Source organism: Triturus cristatus, chromosome 4_2 (genome assembly GCF_964204655.1).
Source record: "Triturus cristatus chromosome 4_2, aTriCri1.1, whole genome shotgun sequence".
Lineage (NCBI taxonomy): Eukaryota > Metazoa > Chordata > Amphibia > Caudata > Salamandridae > Triturus > Triturus cristatus.
In genome coordinates this window covers 939,923,516-939,946,271 of record NC_140586.1, presented here as the reverse complement: position 1 = coordinate 939,946,271, position 22,756 = coordinate 939,923,516, and the positions used below count along the sequence as shown (strand labels likewise).

Sequence of the window (22,756 nt, the reverse complement as noted above, 5' to 3'; positions counted from 1 at the left end):
TGGGGTGTGTTTTAACCAAAATACATATATTTTGAATATATACCTGGTGTGGTTGGCTTTTCATTTGATCATTCAAGAGATTAAGACTGATAAAACAAGCTGTTTTACATTCCTTCAAGACTTAGCCTGAAGCCTACTTTCAATAGCTACCACTAGGATAGCTTTCAATAAAGGTTGCCTTTAACCAATTCACCAGACAGCATGGCATACATTGTGACAGTCTGTGGATCTGGGCGGTGACCCAGAGTCATTGAGTGTGTGCACTGTGCTGTGCTTGATTGTGCATGTGTGCCATCGTGGCCATCTCCACCCTTCCCCCCAGTACCGGGTGGTCACTCACCCTGTTGCGGTTGTGTTGTGTCCTGTCGAGCAGTGTCCGGTCCCCCGACTCCGGCCACAGTATCCACACTGATGACTGTCGACACCAGCGCCTCCATGTCATCCAGCTCGAGCTGTGGCACTGGGCCCCCACCTGAAGTCTGCATTGCTGCCTTCTGGTTGGCTGTGTGTTTCTCCTTGGTCTTCCGTTGCTTATCGCTGATTTCCTCATAGCGCTTTGGCCCATCGCAGGTTTTTTGATGTTGTAGTTTGTGTTTTTATCTCCGTCTGGGTGGTTGTATCGCGGACATTGGCCGTGTTTTTGGTGGACTATCGCATGCTACCTCCGTGTTGTGAATTCCACGTTGGCACTGGGTTATTTTCCCGCAATGGGCTGCGATGTTGAGAGTTGCGTTAAGCTACTCTTGTGGTAGTTATCACACGTTCTTGTGAATATGCCCCTTAATCCGTCCGTGACACAAAAACAGAAAAACATGCCCTCAAGTGTAAAACCTCCGCCACATGTGTAAAGCACTTTAATGCTCTCGGTCTAAATGTGCGCAATAAAGTTGCAAAACACATACTAACTGCGTACTTGCTTTACATGGTAGAAGAAAATTACGATTTAAATGTCTGTCTCACAGCCACGCCATCAAACAAATGCTATATGTTATAAATAACGTACAACGGTCTGTCCGTCCGAGTGGAACAAAGGATAGATGGTCACCACATGCGTAAAGAGCTGGTCACAATAAAAAAAAACAAGGAAACAGAAAAAGAAGTCTAATGCTATAATAAAATTTAAAAGAAAGAGCAATACTACATGTAATAGGGCCAGTTGCCAGGGATGGGAACCACCCACCGAAAAGCGGCACAAACGATACAATATGCCACTGAAAGGAAGGGAAATGTTAAAATCATGTCTCGCAGATCAGCCCATGCGCGCTGTCTAAGGCGCAACCTAAAAAAATTAAAATCTACTCAATAAAAGAAGTAGGGGCACGCTGTTCCCTGACGATCTCGCCCACTTGTCTTTAGACTCTTTTCTAAGATACTGTTTCCCTTTTTCGTAAATTTAAGGGCCCTTGGGCTATTTCTAAAGGAAAATCATCTGAACCCAGTGAACTCACATTTAGGGATTCTATTGCTCCCTGCGGCTACACTAAGCGTGTGCTTTTGGGTTTTCTTTGGATGCCAGTGGTCAGTCTACAACCTTACGTGCTCTCCACACACGGACGGATTTTCTCGGATCAAAGATCGTGTGCAGACATTATGGGGACTATGGAGCCACGTACAAATTGCATTAAAAAAAGGGAGAACAATTGAGTATACGTTGCCTTCGCTATCGGCACATCTCTACCTGCAAGAGGCTGCAGGGAAGATATTGACATGCAGTTTCTAGTTCACTGAGTTCTCTACATTGGCCAAAACTGTCCTCAGCCTCCTGAACTTATCTACAACACCATCTTCTGGTTAAATTTGGGTACTGCTTATTTTCAATTTATGGCTATGTTAACAGCGATTGGCACACTTTAACCCCTTCAGCGCTGGGCGAATTCCGCCGCGGTGCTGAAGGGTTCGTGCGCGGGCGGGCCGATGACGGAACGGTTCCGTCATGAGCACAGCTCAACCGTGGCTCATGACGGAACCGTTCCGTCATGAGCATGGAAGGGGTTAACAAGGAAACCTGGAACATTTTTAGGTCTCACCTGGCGTTGCAGCGCTCTGCGAGGGCTTCTTGGAAACAATACGGTTTCAGAAGTGGGGTTTCGGCTACGCCCGTTATTTTGGTTGGTTCGCGTCATAAGTTATGCTAAACTGGGTCTTTTCATTGTAAAGGAGGCTTTTTAGTCCCTCCTGGTTACCGCCCTGTCCTCTTTTAGCCCTTTTACTGGCGGCGTGACATTGTGTCTTTTAAGTAGCCGCTAAGCACTTTTTTCTTGCATTAGCACGATGGCAACGCCCTGCAGAGGAGCCCACCGTTGTATGATCCCTGATCTGCGTACAGTGCCAAGCGCACCGCGGGCTCGGTACAGAAGGTGTGATCCGTGATCTGCCTATAGCTGGCAACGCCCTGCAGAGGAGCCCTCCGTTGTGTGATCCCTGATCTGCGTACAGCACCGAGCGTACCGCGGGCTTGGCACAGAAGGTGTGATCCGTGATCTGCCTATAGTGTCTTGTGCACAGAAAATGTGATGACGAAGTCAGTTATCCATGTATAGCAGAGGAGCCCTCCGTTGTGTGATCCTCAGACTCGTGGAAACAATATACTACTTTTCACCCAGTCACTCGTGCATCCTCATTTTCTCTCAGAGAGATACACGGAAGAAACAGTCGAGCGTGTTTACAATAAGAATGTATTGTACCGTTGTTCTTCTAGTGTAAAATATATGCGCTGCTACAACTGTTACACAGTAGCAGAGATATAAGATCAGCAGTACAGTTAATAAAAAGGAATAGCACAGTTCTACCATTTTGCAATAGTCATGAACAGATATATGAATATAAAATACATTTATAAAGGATAGTGCGTACTCCTACGGTGCTTGTCTAGATGTACCTAAGTTTACCTAGCATGTGAGTAGGTGCGAAAGAGCCTAAGCCTAAGAGCCAAGAATCCCACTAGGATTTAGTCGAACAGAGTGTGGGACTTCGTCCTTGACTCGAATTGCACACCCTGCAAGGGATAGTCAGACCACTGTCAGCTGGAGCGATTGCATGTCGGAGCCACAGTGTCTCTGGTCAGTGTGTCGGCGTGAAGTTTCGGTCTGTCCTTACTGATAGCAAGAGGTGCTGTATTTATACAGTCCATGTGCATGTGTTAGCTATTGTTTAGTATGAGGATGACGTTGGGGATTAAACCTTGGGCATGGATTGGAGAGATGAAGAATACCCCTGGGTATCGTTCTCATAAATTATTCATATGCGCTAAGGATGACGTCTTAGCCATATCGATTGAGAAGAACCTTCCCTCAGCATGGAAGTAGGTGAAAGGATTAGTCCATAAAAGGCGTCAGTCCTTATAAGGTGCTCAGTCCCTATAAGGCAGTATGTCCTTATTAGGAGTTATGACCTTATAAGGCTCGTTCATATGAAATGAAGGGGAGATGATGTAGGGAAGGTGTACGATGTTCCCTGGACCTATATTAGGGTACCGATATAAAATATAACAGAGCCAGAGAATAAGCCCAGGAACAGTGTTCAATGCCGCAAGGTGCGCGAGTGAAACATTCTGGGTTTTTGCAGTTTGAGAGAGAGCACAGGATTATTTTGTTTCCGGATACCTGCCTCAGAGCGTACTTCTTACAGATGGGTATCAGGTTATTATGTTGCTGCTACAAGGTCCTTACCTGTGCGAGTTATCGGGATCGATGCAGGGGGCAGACCCAAACCAACCATACGTTGGAGATCAATGACAAATACTGAAGAATTAACAGAGCTTCCAAGCTGTTGACCATTACTTAATTAACCTTGAAAATAAAAGACACGTTTTTAGTATTTTGGTGACTCATGACCATAAAAAACAAAGGTTACAAACTCAATTTTGTGTCAAATACTTAAAAATGAAACTGGATGTGCTGAATCGGATGTTGTCCCAGGTCATGCGTGACACCTTCCAGCACTATTGCTTATGGGACTTGTAGTTTTGTTTTTCTCATTAAAAGGATGGGCTCTAAAGTCCCAGTGTTCGGAACGATGTTGGTCCAAATCAGAGGCCTGACTGAGGATGAAGCATGACACTGCTCTGCTTAGCAGTGAGATGAATGACAGTTCCCCAGCCCTTCCATTCTTTGACAGACAGAGGCTCATCGGCCATTCATATATTTTTTGCAATAACAAAGAAACCTATATTGCAGCTGACTACTGACAAACATGAACAATCAAAAACATGAGTTTCAAGCACCCAGTCAGAATCAGCCGCCCTTCACACCCAGGAATTCTTGAGGCTTTGGAGAGGATGAATTGCACGTGGTATAAGAGGAACACTACATCTACTCAAAGCTCACTTCTCAGGGATGTACTGAAATGCCAGCCTCATGGCACACTTACCCAGCTCTTCACCTCCTCAAACTGTTGACCAGCTATCAGGGCAAATGAGCCTGCAGCAAAGTATTGCTGGCTTGGTTCCACAACGGACCAGGCAAGGTGGTCAACTCCATACTCCTCCAAGTCAGCAAGCACTCTGGTCGAGCCAGTCCTAACCCCACATGAATGTTCCCCATCACAACTATTTTAATGGTACAAAGTTATGTTTCTGCCAAATGATTGAGTCAAAAAGTGAAAGGGTTTACTTTGAAGTGCTGAAAGAGAAATCATGAAGTTTTTCAATATTTCTGAGTCTGCCACAGTACACAGGAGCATTATTTCTCAACAGCAGCAAATCATGTATGTGCCCTGTAGAAAGCATGTTTGAATGAAACATGGAAGGCATTGCAGCCAAAGATCTGTGCAACATCATAGCAGAGTACCAGATAACGCGTGTTATTATTCCAGCAGAACAAAATGCCATTCCTAATGTGTACGTCATTTTAAAGACAAACCCAGGAAAATGTATGGTCAGTGTTGTTCTTCTGCCAGTTAAAAGACCATCTCCATTAATGTGTCAGAATATAAAATACTAAGAGAAATCCTACTTGGTGGCAGGGTGCTGCCTGCCACTATAGTGCAGGTTACTTCCAACATAATCTGATTTATACATACATACTCCAGGGTGCTGCCAGCTATCTGTTCTGCACACAGCAGTCTTGAGCCACTCAGGAAGGAGGTAAGTTCATCATTTCATCTTAAGCCCTTAGGTTACATTCACAGCCTGATAGATCCGGAGAACTTTATCCTCGCTCTAACTGCGCCGAGCAGATAGACGTAGCCATCATAGACTGTGTTGTGTGCTGGCTGATGCCTGGCATCTTATTTTCATTGGCGGGAGGATGAAGCTCTGATAGGAGCTACTACAAGAAGAGCAGAGAAACAGGACCACAGATCGCCACAGAGCGACAACTGCCCAGAAGCTGAAGAAAGAACTCTGGAACAGCAAACCTCCTATACCCTGGAGATTCTCCAGGATAAGCAAATGATGGTGAAATGCAAACTGCAGAATTAAGGTCACACACTACAACATCGTTCCCTTTAAACCAAAGGAAACAGCCTACAAGAAAGAACTAAACAAAAAACAACAAAACTAGAAAATGCATTTCCAAATGCTGCAAAAGAGAAACAATTAATACAGCGGCCAGGGCGTCTGACTCCAGAACTCGGGGACTCACGGTTCGATCCCCGGCACTGGCGGCAGATCAGCCCAGCACCATGTGACTCTGGGCAATAGCTTGCTTAATCTTCCCGATGGCCACCAGCGCCTTGACACCTTCGGGTAATTGTTCGCGCTTTACAAATACTGGACATTTACCTTAGTAATGTGCTTACTTCTGGGTTTCACTCCATCTGCAGCAATAACGCTCTGAAAGGAGAAATTACTGCTGTGAGTCTCAGAGTCTATAGTGTTACTGGTCTCAGTCACGAAGACTGTGGTGTCGGAAGATAACTTTCTCTTATTTGGCTTTATAGTTCCACCAGTCACGCCATTGCTTTTAGCAGGCACGCTACTGTCAGCAGTATCATAACTTCATGCAGACCAGCAATGCGGATATAACCACTCACATTGGGTGAATATTCAACAAGTACGGTCTCGGCTTACCAAGTAGAGCAAAAGAATCGGGTCTCATAACCATACCCAGAGCCACAGTTAGCTCTGCTGCCACATGAACACACCCAAACATCTCAGCACTTAAGCACCAGTCCCAGGGGAGACCATCTGTGATGTCCTTATTAACTTGCACCACTACTGGGTCACCACAAGCATCATAGACAACGTCTAACACTGCTACCACAAACATTCATGAACATACTACCCAAAAGTGGCTTTCTAGATAAGCAGCCAGCCCTATAGTTTCTGCCTCTGTGTACCAATTTGATATCAAAGTTGTAATTTAACAGCCTTAGCAACATTACAGGGGCTTTTCCGACACCATTAGCATTAAGGTTTCAAACCAAAGGGCTGTGGTCTGTGAACTTTAAGAGATGAATGCCCCATATCTTTTCTGGACGATAAAAACTGAAGAATTGGTGACACCATAAATCATGTAAGAGGGCTGTAAGCTCATTCCATACCCTCAGGTATTGCCTGAGCTTTAAGTTTGATACAATACTCAAACCATTCACTGCTCCCACTCGGTAAACAACAGGAGAAAGTGGTAAAGTTTTCTTAATGTCATTGGCATAAGGATCAGAATCTAAAAGAGATGCCGACCAAGCTCCCGATTTCCGGCAGCAGAGAAGGAAGACTCTCCCCAACGACACAAATCAGCCAAGATGCAGACACCTCTGAAGCCTCAGTACCCATGCCTTTTTAGAGTCACTATTCAATGCATTACAAGACGACTTGCAGACGCTGAAAAGGGAAATAGCAAGGGAGATGAAGGAGATAACCGATGGAGGCCACACGTTCCCCTTATTATAAGGCGGGACGTCGATGCCGTTGTGGAATGTGTGCCCTCCATCGAGGATCAGGAGCAAGCCCGGGAAGAGGAGGTGGAGCATCTACAGCAAGAGATACTCCGGCTCAAGGCTCAACAGATCGATCTCCAGGCACACACAGAAGACCTGAAAAATCGGTCTTGGCAAAACAACATTCGCGTTAAGGGAGTTCCACCTAAAGAAGAAGGGCCAGACATCACACAATACCTGCAGGTCAAACGTTATGATGTTAACCACGCATTACAATGTAGAACTGCAACTGTGTGTATACTGAAGAGTCTAATAACAATAAAAAAAGAGTTAAACCTAAAAGTAACTTTTCATAAATATTAATTAAAAATCCAACCTCACCATTTCAATGGCTGTTAAAAATAGTTGCTTAATTATTTATCTAGCAACTTAGAGACAAGTTAAATAAACCAATTAGGACTATACCAATTTGACCATGTTTAAAGGGGGAACACAGACATGTTACCACTGGTCAGCAGTGTTAATTTGAGTTCTAAAGCTAGCAAAAATATAGCCTTACAGCAAAAGATGAAAAATCCAGAAAACGCTAATTTCCTACAGTCTCCTTTTTACAGGAGGTTTAACTTTACGTTTTGGGACCGGGGCTCTGTGTGCCCGTTCAACGGTGAAAAAGTTTGAGATCCGTTTTGGGCGCAGATGGTTTAGGATGAGATCCTCCAGGAAGAGCTCCACACTGGGTCCCTACGTCCCTTCTGGCACACCCACCACTTGTAGGTTGTTTCGGAGCGCTTGCCCTTCTTGCTCCTTGAGTTTTCCTGCTAATACGTCCTCTTGTCGCTTGAGGTGTTGCATGTATTCCTCAAGACTCTGCGTGACATTCTGCAACTGTGTTATATTTCCTTCTGCATTTGTTACTTTTTCGGAAGTCCTCCCCTAAGAGATTTACTTCCACTGTGAAAGTGTCTATTTTAGGCTAGAGTGGTCCTTTTAGGTCCACTAATGCAGCCATGATGGCGGTTAGTGATGGTTCTGCTGCCCCCGTCTCTGCAATCTGGTCTCCCATGTCTGCTTATTTTGCGGCAGTGTATTTATCCATTTTATTTGTTTGGGTTGTCACAGGGCCTTTTGTTTTCACCATTTCCTTTGTAGTTGCCACTACACGGATGTCGGAGGCCCTCCTGCAATATGTCAAAATACACTCATCCATGTTGCTTTCACCAGTCCAGGGTGTTTACCTCCTTCCTGCTCGGTCATCCCCCAATCCACCACTCATCACCCTCACCTGCCCAGCGCCATGCTCCCGCCATCCCTCTATATCACCCTGGCTGCTGCTGGTTCCACTCTCAATCCTCTTCACTGCGTCACCACCTTGAGGCGAAATCAGGAGCTCATCCCCATGTCGCCAGCTACCATTTTGTGCTTTCTTTTTCCTGTTCCCACGAGTCTCGAGGGATCGTAGTATTTTTTTAACGATTTGTTTTCTTATTGTCCTGCCCAGTTATATAGATATTTTTTACTTCAGGACGGGTTACTAAGTTCCTTACTCCTGCAATGGCTGCCAGCAACATTTTTCTCATGTTGCTGTTAACCAATCACAGTGCTCGCTCTTGCAGGAGTCTGACTCCCGTGAGAGCGAGATAGCCCAAGGAAAAGTTTGTTGGGCCAATTAGAAAAAATCATTTGTAAATTGCTGCTCCCAACAGTCCAGATATACAATTATTTTACAGCCATAATTTCACAAAAACTACTGAACAGATTTATACCAAATCACAAAAAGCACAATTAGCGGACCATGGTCTAGCTTCCTGCCGAACTTGAGGCAATTCCATCCAGCAGTTTATATAGAAGTCTATGGAAAATGCATGGGGTTTTTGCATTTTGGGACCCCCCTTTTTTCTCGGCCATCGCCCGATGAATCATCCCCCAACTTTCTATGCAAAAACTAGTCAAAAGGGAGGACCTTTTTGGAAAGTTTCGTGGAGATTCATACACCAGTCCCAAAGTTATTGGCATGACAAAAAATGCTTTTCCTATGGAAGAGCAGAAGTAACTAAATGAACCTAGTGGAATCACTGAAAACAAGCATTGACATAGCCAATAGGTCTCGCTTTTGGGACCTTACAAGTATTTAGCCATGCAGCACATTATCCTGGGTGCTACACCATCTACTGTTACTTAACGTGCCAAAAACTTCCTGTTGGACACTAGCATGAGAGTCTAACAAACAAAAAAAATTGAAATTGTAAATATTAAAAATCACCAACTGAAACAAATGAAAATGATGACATACCAACAATCAGCTTAATTATTCTAGTGACACATCGAATTTCACTTTTCCAGATCTTTATGTGTCCAAACACCCATTTGGTAGCAAGTAGCCGGTATAGCCAAACTGCCTGGTATTTAGTAAATAGCAAAGGAATCGCTAGTGGGCCGCCAACTATCATTATTCAGAAGCACCATGTAGAGAAGGACAGAAGTGTTCCTTTTAAAACATGAAAACACGAGTTAGCAAAAGAGAAAGAGACGGTGACCATGTTTGTCTTTTGGTGCTTGAGAAGAAGTGATTGTAAAGGGCTGCAGGGTGTGCAAGCAGAAGCTTGTGTGTGGGATAAAACTGTGAAGGTAGCCACATCGGGCCTGTGCACTGAAGCACGATAAGAGGGTAGGCATGATCTGTATTCCACAAACTGAATGGGAGGTCAGAAACAGCACCAACCCTCACTGCACGAGCATTACTTGGCGCGCTAGAGCGACTCCTTTTTCAAATGTAGACAGGATCGGAAGAACTCGAGCGTTTGGTTGTCGGCGCTGGAGCTGTTTGTAATCCGCGCTCAAGCGCAAAAATAGTCTTCAATACTAGCGCTCGAGCGTGTCTCTATGAGGCTCGAGAGTGAATGTTATGGTAATTTGGAATAAATGAGCCGCCGTACTCACGCAACGTACGGCGGCCATTTTAGAGGTTTGGGCTCACTTTTATTAAAGGAAATGGATTGTTAGGCAGACATATTTTGGGAAATCTGAACAACCTGACAAAAGTAGTCAGTTTCAGTCAGACTTCAGGCGATTATTTGTCAGAAGGTCAGATTCTGGTCAGGGAGTGAGGTAATATTTGGCAGTTGTGAGGAAATAGTATTTTAAAGTGAGAAAACAATTGATTTGAAAGGAAAGGAATATATATTTATTTAGTAAGTGTTTGATTTAAGGAAATTAAGAAATATAATGGAAAATATTGAGGCAAGTTTGGAGGAAAAGATGAAATCATATATGGATAAAATGTTTGGGGATATGTCTGCTTCAATTGACAAAAAAATAGAGTATACTTTGGAAAAAAGTATAAAGAAAAAAGAGAGTAGACAAAAGTCTTGTGAAGAAGACAGCTTCTGGACTACCGAGGAGGTTGAGGTAGTGGCAGGAGTGTCTGGACGAGGAAATTAAAATAAAGAGAAAAGGAGACATGTTTTGAAAGGAAAACATTCAAGGGAAAATGAACGTAAGGTTCAAAAAGGGATGGCTATAAAGGCCAAAGATAGCGCTATAAAGGCGCATAAGAGGAAACATAGTGCGGTGGCATGTGATTCAAGTTCAATCAGTGGGGATGTTGAGTTGACGTGTAGTTCAAGTCTGGAGGACTCAGATGTGGACGAGGTTTCTAATAAGAGGAGTAAGTTAGATGAAAAATTAATTAAGTTGGAGGTTGGTGACTTTGTAGATCCTCAAGGGGAGGATATGTTCGACCTATTATTGATTCAACATCTTTTGTCACCGCAATGGACACCGGCTGAACATGTAGCCAGATATATAAGATATTGGATAAGAAGGGAGATCCCTAAAGAAGTGAGAACAAGACTAAGGTCGGAGTGTCCAAGACCTAGTCTAAACAGTAAGGTGGCTTACACACCCGGACTGGATCAAAAAATGTTGGCATTCCTTAATAAAAGTGGTAAGGACCCTAGAAGAGGGTTAGACAAAGGGTTGAAAGGTTGCCAAGACAGGTTATTGGACGTTTTGGGACCTTTAACAAAAAATGTTGTTATGTGTGAAGAAGCACACAGTAATAATACTGGTGTGGATGTGGTAGAAATGTGCCAGTGGGTGCAAAGAGCTATATGCCTCCTTGGTAATTCTAATGCTGCATTATGTTTGGAGAGAAGGAAGAGCATTCTGTTCAAAATTGAACCAAAACTTGCTGAGCTGGCAAGTAAGGAATTGGGTGAACAGAGCGAAGGTCTTCTTTTTGGAGATGATTTCGTGAAGGATATGGTAAGATATGTTGGAACCTTTAATAGTTTGCAAAAGGCACAAAACAATATCAGAAAGGTTTTTGGGATGGCCGGGCGAACACGGGGTCGGTTCCCCGGCCGAGGTCAAGTATTTACCAGAAGCAATTTTGGTAGGGGAACTAGACCCTATGGTACGAATTATGGAGGAGGATGTGGTTTTTCAAGATCCGACCAGGGAAGTTTATTCCCGCAAAGGCAAAAGCAAGGTGCTCGCGTGCTGAGAGGAGACCAAGGGGAGTTTCAGGTAAGACCTTTAACAGACCCTTCTCTTACTCAAATAAAATTGGGCGGCAGACTAGCCCAGTTTGTTTCGAGATGGGAGGAAATTACTCAAGATCTGTGGGTACTGGAAACAGTAACTGGTTACAAGATAGATTTTATCAGTATTCCAGTTCAGGACAGGGTACCAGAGATTTTAAGGTTTACAAAAGAGAGGAAGGAATTATTGGTGACGAAAGAGGTTATGGCTTTGGAGGAAAAAGGTGCAATAGAGGCTGCAAGGGAAGTTCCAGGTTGTTTTATAAGCAATCTGTTTTTAATAGAGAAAAAAGACAAAGGAATGAGACCAGTAATAAATCTAAAAGAATTAAACGATTGGGTTGGTTACAATCACTTCAAAATGGAAGGGATACATATGCTGAGAGACCTTTTGAGAAAAGGAGATTGGTTAACGAGGTTAGATTTGAAGGATGCATATCTGACGATTCTAATGTGTCAGGAACAGAGGGACTATCTGCAATTCAGGTGGAAGGGAAAACGTTGGAGGTTCAAGAGTCTTCCATCCGGACTAACATCGGCACCATGGTGCTTCACAAAAGTGATGAGGCCTGTGGCAGCTTGGTTGAGGTCCAGGGGAATTTGTTTGATTGTTTACCTGGACGATATTCTGATTATGGCAGAGGAGGAAAGTTTAGCAAAGGAATAAAAAGATTTTGCGGTGAAAGTGATAGAGGATCTCGGATTTGTGGTAAACAAGGGGAAGTCTTGTGTAGAACCGAGGCAGGAAATGACATTTTTAGGTTTTCAGCTATTGACATTGGATTGTGTGTTGGAATTGCCAATGGAGAAAGTGAAGAAGATCAGGAAGGAGGTGAAGAGAGTCAGGAGTGCAGAGTGGATTACGCTGAGGCAATTGGCTCGTTTACTGGGTCTTCTTTCATCATCGATTCAGGCAATTTTACCGGCACCTCTTCATTATCGTGCATTACAGAGATTGAAGGCTTTTAATTTAAGGAAGGATGCGAGATATTCTCAGAAAGTGAGGATGAACCAGGAGACTCTGGAGGAATTAGATTGGTGGATGATGAGTTTAGAGGCATGGAATGGAAGGGCAATGTTTGGGGAAATGCCAGAGATGGAAATAGAGCGTCGGATGCGAGTATGCACGGGTGGGGTGCAAGGTGTGGAACGGTTGCAACAGGGGGGGCAATGGCCGAAAGAAGAAAGTCAGATGCACATAAATTGTTTGGAACTACTGGCAGGGTCTTTTGCGATAAAGAGTTTTGTTAGGGATCAAGTGAAGTGTTGTGTACTTTTGAAAATGGACAATTTATCAGCAGTTCGCTATGTGAACAAGATGGGAGGTGCTCGGTCAAGGGGATTGGCGGAGCTGGCCAAGGTGTTTTGGAAGTTTTGCCTGGAAAGGGAGATAAAGGTTCAAGCTCAGTATATACCAGGGTTGAACAACGTAGAAGTGGATTGGTATTCAAGATACCTCAGGGATGTGAGCAACTGGAGATTGAACAGGGAAATTTTTCAGAGTTTGGAAAGGATGTGGGGACCAATGAAGGTGGATCTTTTTGCAGACAGATTAAACACACAGTTGAAGGAATTTTACAGTTGGAGACCAGACCCAGAGGCGATGGGAATAGACGCATTCCTTCAAATGTGGAAGGAGGGGAGGAATTATGCTTTCCCTCCGTTTTCAATGATCCAAAGAGTTTTGAACAAGGTCAGAAGGGAACAGGCGGAGTTAGTTCTGATAACCCCATTTTGGAAAGCTCAGGTGTGGTTTCCAGATTTAATGAGTCTTTTAGTGGAGGATCCAGTCATTTTGCCGAATTTCAGGGAAATTCTGCTGGATGTTCAAGGGAACGTACGCGATCTGGTGGTGTCGGGCCAGTTAAGGTTAATAGCATGGTTGATTTCAGAAGAGTATGGCAAATGCATGGATTATCAAAGAAAGCTGAGGAACTCATATCTAAATCATGGTCAAAAGGAACATCTAAGGCTTATGGATCTGCATGGAGAAAGTGGAATGATTGGTGTTTTGAGAGGGGTTTGGATCCCATATCGGCACCTGTGGTAAAAGTCGCAAATTATTTGTCAGAACAATTTGATGGAGGTTTAGCGTATAGTACTGTTAATTCTAGTAGGTCAGCGATTTCAGCAGGACATGTTTTAGTTGATGGGATTCCAATTGGTCAACATGTTTTGATTAAAAGATTAGTGAAAAGTGTACGTGTGGTGCTTCCTCCAAGAGCGAAATATAATTCTCTCTGGGATGTTTCTATAGTCTTGAGGGAATTGGAGAGTTGGGGAGCGAATTCAAATTTGGATCTAAAATTTTTATCTTGGAAATTAGCGATGCTTTTGTGTCTGGTTTCATTCAGGAAAGTTTCGGATATAAGAGCTTTAGAGGTTAATTAAAGGTTTTTTCAGCCAGAAGGGGTATGTTTTGAAATAAGGAAAAGGACAAAGAGTATGTCTAGAACAATTTTTTACCCACTTTTGGAGGGCGATAATGTTTTATGTGTGGTTAGTTGTCTGAAAGAGTATGAGAGAAGAACTTTAGGGTTGAGAATGGATAATTGTTCACAATTGTTAATTTCTTATGTGAAACCGTATAAAGCAGTTTCAGCACCCACCGTAGCGAGATGGATAAAGGGTGTGATGATTAAGGGTTGATGTTAGTGTTTTTGAAGCTCATTCAGTAAGAGGATCAATGGCGAGTAAAGCTTTCATGAGAGGATTTAGTTTGAATGGGATAATGAAAGCTGCAGATTGGTCTAATGATAATACTTTTAGAAGGTTTTACTTTAAACCTGCGGAAAATGTGTTGGAAACAGTTTTGGGTGAACTTTAAACATGCATAATATTGGCCTCCGGGCCTTACCATAAAATGAAGATTTTCCACAGTTTTAATGTATAGAAAATCATGATTTTATTAAAGGAACGGAGGCTAATATTGTCCCTCCGCTGTACCCGCCCTGTTACTATTTATTTATTTGTTTTGTTTTATAGGTTAAAGAAGAAGAAGTTCATTAAAGATGTATGAAGATTGCAGAGCATTGATGACAGAAAGAGGAAATTCATTTTGGACTTGGTTTATTTCGCAGCTGTTCTGGGATTATATGCATGTTTTGCGTTCTAGAGTGTTGTTGTATTCCAATTCTAAGCGATGTTGCTGCTGTGTTTGGGTAGCAATAAAGGTGTTATGCATAATATTAGCCTCCGTGCCTTTAATAAAATCATGATTTTCTATACATTAAAACTGTGGAAAATCTGAATTTATTGTAGATAAGAACAAGAGGAAACAGGCGAGAGCCATGCAGCGCGACTTCCCTCCAGGACACCGGTAGCAACTGAAGTCCTAGAGTGGAACCTGTGAAGGAACAGCATAAGCATCCATGCTTCGCTCTGCCCCAACACTCCAAGGTACATTCAAGGAAAACACAGTGCAAATATCGATATAACAACAGTGCAGATTTTCCACATTTAGAAATGGGTAGAAAATCATGATTTTAATAAAGGCACGGAGTCTAATATTATGCATATCCCTTTTATTGCTCCCCAGACAGCAGCAACAAATAAACAAAAGAATTAGAACACTACAATATTCTTAGAACACTGAACATGCATAAATACATAGAACTGGCAGCCATCTTTCTCTTTGCGTGCTGCGAATAAACAAAAATCAAATCCAAAAGTCTCTTATTAAATAGTAACAAACTTTATCTGTTTTGTCAATGACTTCCATGAATCTTTATTTCCTTTTTCTTTATCTTTATCCTGCATAATAAAGAAAGAAAAAACTTAAATTAATCTCGGAGGGAACAGTGGAGGGATAATATAAGCCTCCATGCCTTTATTAAAATCATGATTTTCTACCAATTTCTAAATGTGGAAAATCTGTATTTTACATTAAGGCCCGGAGGCCAATATTATGCATGTTCAAAGTTCATCTAAAACTCTATCCAAGACATTTTCCAAGACATTTTCCACAGGCTTAAAATAAAACCTTTTAAAGGTAGATTCATTACTCCAATCTGCAGCTTTCATAATCCCACCTAAACTAAATCCTCTCATATACGCCTTTGATGCCATAGCCCCTCTAACAGAATGAGCCCCAAAAACACTTATATCTATTCCCGATCTCAACATTACTTCTCTCACCCACCTTGCCAATGTAGGCGTTGATACTGGCCTAAAAGGCTTCTTATAAGAAATTAAAAGTCCTTCCTCCTTGCCTTAAAGTTAAAGTCCTCCTTTCATATTCTCTCAAACACTGTACCACACACAAATTGTCATTTCCCTCCAAATTAGGATATAAAATAGTTCTAGACATGCTCTTCGTTCTTTTCCTGGTTGATAACACCTAGAATCTACCTCCAATGCCTTTATATCAGAAACCCTTCTACAAGACACCAAAGAAGCATAGCCATCTTCCAAGAAAGAAAACTAATATCCATTGTAGCATTATTACCCCAACTATCCAATTCTTTCAGAACCAAAGAAACATCCCATAATACACCATATTTTGCCTTTGGAGGTAAAACCAACCTTACACTCTTAACCAATCTCTTAACCAACAAATTCTGTCCTACGGGTATACCATCCACCAAAACATGACCTGCTGAAATCGCTGATCTGCTAATATTTACTGTATTGCAAGCAAGACCTAACCTATATAATTCTGACAAATAATTTACCACTTCCACTATAGATTCTGATACGGAATCCAAATTCCTCTTGATACACCGATCAGACCATCTTCTCCAAGCTGATCTATAAACTTTTATCGTTGCTCACATCTCTGAGATATCTTGAAAACCAATCCGCTTCTACGTTGCACAGACCCGGAATATACTGTGCCTGAACTACAATCTCTTTCTCTAAGCAAAACTCCAAAACTCCTTGGCCAACTCCGCTAGCCCTCTCGACCGTGGTCCTCCCAAATTGTTCACGTACCTCACTGCCGACAAGTTGTCCATCTTCAACAGCACACAACACTTCACCCTGTCCCTCATGAAGCTCTTTACTGCAAAAGACCCTGCAAGAAGCTCCAGACAATTTATATGCATCTCCTTCTCCTCCTTCGACCACTTGCCCCCTGTTGAAACCAGACCACATCGTGCTCCCCATCCTTGAAGACTCACTATCTCTACCTCTGGAACCTCCCCGAAAATTGCCCTGCCATTCCAAGCCTCCAGATTAATCAGCCACCACTTCAATTAATCTTTCGATTCCGGATTCAACATAATTTTCTGTGAATATTTCGCCCCCCTCCTTAAATGAAAACCCTTCAATCTCTGTAAAGCCCTGTAATGTAGAGGGGCCGGAAAAATCGCTTGAATCAATGCTGACAATAGACCCAGCAACCGAGCTAACTGTCTCAATGTAAACCATTCCGAATTCATTGCTCTTCCCACTTCCTTCCTTATTTTCCTCACCTTCATCATTGGTAATTTCAACACACATTCCAACGTCTGTATCTGAAAACGTAAGAATTGAATCGTCTGCTGTGGTTCCACACAAGATTTCTCCTTGTTCACCACAAAACCTAGCTCCTCTATTACTTTTACTGCAAACTCTGTCTGCTCCTTTGCCAACTTCCTCTCCTCTGCCATGATCAAGAAATCGTCCAGATATACTATCAAACTTATTCCTCTTGACCTCAACCAAGCTGCTACTGAACGCATCACCTTCGTGAAACACCATGGTGCCGAGGTCAAACCAAAAGGTAGGCTCTTGAACCTCCACAACCTTCCTTTCCACCTGAACTGAAGGAAGTCCCTCTGTTACTTGCACATAGGAATAGTCAAATAAGCATCCTTCAGATCTAATCTTGTCAACCAATCTCCCTTCCTTAAGAGATCCCTCAACATATGAATCCCTTCCATTTTGAAATGATTGTACGACACCCAGTCGTTCAATTCCCTCAAATTTATCACAGGACGCATACCTTTCTCCTTTTTTCCACCAGAAAAATGTTGCTTATAAATCCTCCTTTCACAATCTTTGCCACTTCTATCGCACCTTTTTTCTCGAACTCCTCTATCTCCTTCGTCACCAAATCCTCCATTTCCCTTGAGAATCTCTAAATATTCGGTGCCCTCACCTGTACCGGCGTCTGCAAAAAATCTATTTTGTAACCAGTTACCGTTTCTAAAACCCAAGGATCCTTGGTTATTTCTTTCCATCTCGAAACAAAATGGGCTAGTCTGCCGCCCAACTTTATTTGGATAGAAAAAGGGTCTTGTAAGCATCTTACCTGAGGCATCTCTTGCTCGCCTCTCAGAACGCATTCCTCTTGCTCTGCTTCTCTGCCTCTGAGGGAAGAAAACTCCCTGTCCCCCTCTTGAACCGTAGTAATTTCATCCATAACTAGAAACATAGGGCCTTCCTCCTCTTCCAAAGTTCCCTGTAGAAATGGATTGTCCTTGGCCGGGGAATCGGCCCCGCATCCTCCCGGCCTCTCCAAAAACTCTCCTAATGTCTTTTTGAGCTTTTTCCAGCAAACTAAATGTGCTCAAATAGCGAGACATATCTTTTACGAACTCTTCTCCAAAGAGCAAGCCCTCACTTCTCTCTCCCGGCTCATTATTGGCTAAGTCCGCCAATTTAGGGTCAATCTTGAATAATATTGACTTCCTTCTTTCAATGCAAATCGCTGTATTTGCATTCCCAAACAGACAAATGGCCCTTTGGACCCATTGACGCATCTCCGCGACATCCACTCCAAAATTATTAGTATGTGCTTCCTCGCACAAATCAAAAAAAATTGTGAGTGGTCCCAAGACATCCAAAAGCCTGTCTTGACACCCTTTTATCCCTTTCTCTAGACCATTCCTTGGGTCTTTTCCATATTTATTAATAAACATCGTCATTTTCTGATCTAGCTCTGGCGTGTAGGGAACTTTGCTTTCTAGACTAGGTCTAGGGCACTCACTTCGCATTCTTGTTCTGACCTCCTTAGGAATCTCCCTCCTAATCCAGTATTTCACATATTTGGCCACGTTCTCCACCAGAGCCCACTGTGGAGAGAGAGGATGTTGTATCATTAAGGGGTTAAACATATCCTCACCCTGAGGATCCACTATTTCTTTATCTTCCATTTTAATCTCTCTCTCCTTAATCTTTCTCCTTTTTATTGAAACTACTTCCACATCTGATTCATCTATACTTGAGCTACATGTTAGCTCCACATCTCCGCTTGAAGATGTCGAATCACAAGAAACACTTGCATCTTTCACCTTCTGCGCCCTTTTAGCGCCCTCCTTGGCCTTTATAGCCACACCCTTTTGAACCTTACGTTCTTTTCCTTTTTTCATGGACTCACTCACCTTCCTTTTTTGAGCCTTTTTATTTCCATCTTTTGGACCACCTGCAACCACATCATGTTCTTCCGTGGTCCAATAATTCTCATCCTCCCCTGATCTCTGCCTTCTCAGCATCCCTTTTTCCATAGTACTCTCTATCTTTTTATCTAATGATGCCAACATTTCCCCAAACATTTTCTCCATGTAGCTTTTCATTCTGTCCTCAAAGCGACCCTCAACACCTTCCATTCTCTCTTATATTTAAATTATGCTCTTTCCTGAATTCAATAAATTCTTTAGCCCCTTTTTTTTAATTCATATTTAAACTCCTTTCACCAGTCTCTTCCAAAAAATACCTTCTTAAACTTCCTTTTCACAAAAACTCGCCAAGCTAAACTCAAAACATGACCTGCACCTGAACTCTGACCGAAGTCTGTCAGAAACTGTCTATCGTTTCGACAAACTTTGTTATTTATTTCCCAAAATATGTCCTCTTTGACACTCCATTCATTCCGATTACCGCTTTCCCAATCTTTAAAAATGGCCGCCGCACGTTACGTGCATACGGCGGCCCCATCCGATCAAAACTAAACCTCTTCACTCTCTGCGCGCTTCCCTCGCACGTCCAATGCAACTTTGAATAATCCGCACGCGGATCGGGACCGCCTCACCTCGCTCGCCTCACTCAAACCCCCAACCGTCAAACTAACAGCTAACTTCCTATATATCAAATCTCAAACGGCTCATTTCTAATCACACGGGCCCGACCACAAACCTCACCATTCTCATATAAATTTTCCCCCAAACTCTCGCATTTGCCAATGAGTCAGCCTCGATAAAATTCTTCAATATTAAACTTTTTTAAAGAATAATCAGTAATGTAATGTTTAGTCTTCCTAAAGATAACTAAAAACATATTAGACCTTTAAAACAATTCACACCAATCATCGTTTTAATACATTCTTATAAACATATTTCATTTGAATAAAGATCGACTTATCTGATCACTGAGCAGCAACAAAAGAGGAAGATGGCTGCCAGTTTTAAGAATTTATGCATGTTCAGTGTTCTAAGAATATTGTAGTGTTCTAATTCTTTTGTTTATTTGTTGCTGCTGTTTGGGGAGCAATAAAAAGGATATGCATAATATTGGTCTCCGGGCCTTGATGTAAAATTATGACTGCGCATGCACTGAGAATAGCAAAGCACATGAAACTGTAAGAGTGTGTCACTGAGTATTGAGCAGCCTCGCAGGGAGAGCACAGCCTGTACAGAGTCTAGCCACAACCTGCACCGTCAACACCGAGAGGGGACACAACCGGGACCGTCAACACCGGGAGAGGACACAACCTGGACCTTCAACACTGTCTTCCATCACACACAAGAGAGGCCCAGGACTGAACTACGAGTGCGGTTTAAAGAGGGCCTGTGGATTAACAACTGCTCATGCGCTGATGCCAGACACTGCCTCCCGCCGCGAAGCACACGAGCATGGATGAAAGAGGGCTTGATCGATTAAACACTGCGCATGCGCTAAGGACAGACACCGCCGCGAAGCACGCGAGCGGAGATCTGCACTGACAACTGCGCATGCGCAGAGGTTATATACAGCTTTAACACCTGCGCATGCACTGAGGACAGACAGTACCTCCTGTAGCGGAACACGAGGCGCCTCGCACAACAGCAAATGCTGAAATGTATTTAAATGCATCCTCTACGGTGAAGTGTCTTCCCTCTGCGCAGGCGCAGTGAGATTGAACGATCTCCTGCGCAGGCGCAATTAATCGCGTTCCCCAACCACTGCACGTGATTCATTCCGGAGGATTCCACGTGTCTGGAAGAAAACGGTGTTATGGCCCAGGTTGTATCCTCTCTGGATTAGACTCTTTCCAGGCTACGCCCTCTGTACGAGGCAGTTCTCAGTCTGTACTCGGTGCAAGATCCGAACACTTTTTGATTGCTCTGCCATAGGAAGTAGTATATTTGCTCCGCACATGCGCAGCTATGACGCGCGGTCTTGCGCATGCGTAGCTGTGAGCCGCGATGTTTTGTTCGCGCGCAATTATGATTAGTGGGCGCGCGCTTCACTCTCGAGGAGACCCTTGTCCGGGGGAATAGCAGTGTCTGCGGCCCCTCAGTGGCGGATTCACGCTGGCTGGGTCCGGGCGGTTCTCACTGCGGGTCTGCCTCCTCTCTCCCAGGCCGTGCAGCCTCCCACTGACCAGTGCACAAGGAGAAGTAAGGTCAGTCATGGCCTTGAGGATCAGTGCTGGATTTTAAAGAACACTCACAACCTCCCAAGGGGCCCTGTGGAGGTGACTGCAGGACTGCACTGTGCGGAGTGTGACTGGTGCACTGCACCGTGCACAGTGTGACTGCAGCACTGCACTGTGCAGAGTGGGACTGCACTAAACTGTGCAGAGTGTGACTGGTGCACTGCACCATGCAGAGTGTGACTGGTGCACGCACTGTGCGGAGTGTGACTGGTGCACCGTGCAGAGTGTGACTGCAGCACTGCACCGTGCAGAGTGTGACTGGTGCACTGCACCGTGCAGACTGTGACTTCAGCACTGCACCGTGCAGAGTGTGACTGGTGCACTGCGCCGTGCAGAGGGTGACTGGTGCACTGCGCCGTGCAGAGGGTGACTGGTGCACTGTACTGTGCAGAGTGTGACTGGTGCACACACTGTGCAGAGTGTGACTGGTGCACTGCACCGTGCAGAGTGTGACTGGTGCACTGCACTGTGCAGAGTGTGACTGGTGCACTGCACCGTGCAGAGTGTGACTGGTGCACTGCACCGTGCAGAGTGTGACTGGTGCACGCACTATGCAGAGTGTGACTGGTGCACGCACTGTGCAGAGTGTGACTGGTGCACTGCACCGTGCAGAGTGTGACTGGTGCACTGCACCGTGCAGAGTGTGACTGGTGCACTGCACCGTGCAGAGTGTGACTGGTGCACTGCACCGTGCAGAGTGTGACTGGTGCACGCACCGTGCAGAGTGTGACTGGTGCACGCACCGTGCAGAGTGTGACTGGTGCACTGCACCGTGCAGTGTGACTGGTGCACTGCACCGTGCAGAGTGTGAGTGCTGCACTGCACTACGTGTGACTGGCGCACTGCACATCGTGTGCCTGGTGCACGCACAGTGCAGAGTGTGACTGGAGCACTGTACTAAGTGACTGGTGCACTGCACTGTGCAACGTGTGCCTGGAGCACGCACCATGTAGAGTGTGACTGGTGCACTGCACCGTGCAGAGTGTGACTGGTGCACTGCACCGTGCAGAGTGTGACTGGTGCACTGCACCGTGCAGAGTGTGACTGGTGCACTGTACCGTGCAGAGTGTGACTGCTGCACTTCACCGTGCAGAGTGTGACTGGTGCACTTCACCGTGCAGAGTGTGACTGCTGCACTTCACCGTGCAGAGTGTGACTGCTGCACTGCCCCGTGCAGAGTGTGACTGGTGCGCTGCACCGTGCAGTGTGTGACTGGTGCACGCACTGTGCAGAGTGTGACTGGTGCACTTCACCATGCAGAGTGTGACTGGTGCACTGTACTGTGTGGAGTGTGACAGGTACACGCACTGTGCAGAGTGTGACTGGTGCACTGCACTGTGTATAGTGTGACTACTGCACTGAGCATAGTGTGACTGGTGCACGCACTGTGCAGAGTGTGACTGGTGCACTGCACCGTGTGACTGGTGCACTACACTGTGCAGAGTGTGACTGGTACACTGCACTGTGCAGAGTGTTACTGGTGCACTGCACTGTGTAGAGTGTGACTACTGCACTGAGCATAGTGTGACTGGTGCACTGCACCGTGCAGTGTGACTGGTGCACTGCACCGTGCAGAGTGTGACTGGTGCACTGCACCGTGCAGAGTGTGACTGGTGCACTGCACCGTGCAGAGTGTGACTGGTTCACGGTATTAAGGCAGCAAGTATATGCTAGCCAGCCGTATTCAGCAGTGCCTCCTGTGACCTGAAATCCTGTATTTAATCAGTACCAAAGGTCGTCAGTGCTTCTAGCCAGCTCTGGTCACTGGTGCCACTCACACCCCGACCCCCCCGGACCTGTTATTCTTTGAGTCTGCTCCAGTCAGTAGTGGCCCTTA

General features: G+C 44.5%; 1 protein-coding gene across 1 annotated transcript in view; it reads left to right on the top strand.

Moving 5' to 3' along the window:
- Positions 1-14,645: 14,645 nt before the first annotated feature.
- The window catches only part of LOC146838994 (uncharacterized), a 71,391-nt gene continuing 63,280 nt past the window's right edge, over positions 14,646-22,756 (top strand). Inside the window, exon 1 of the mRNA XM_085603029.1 lies at positions 14,646-14,759. The gene's annotated coding sequence lies outside the window, so the exon portion shown is untranslated. The remainder of the gene's footprint in view (positions 14,760-22,756) is intronic.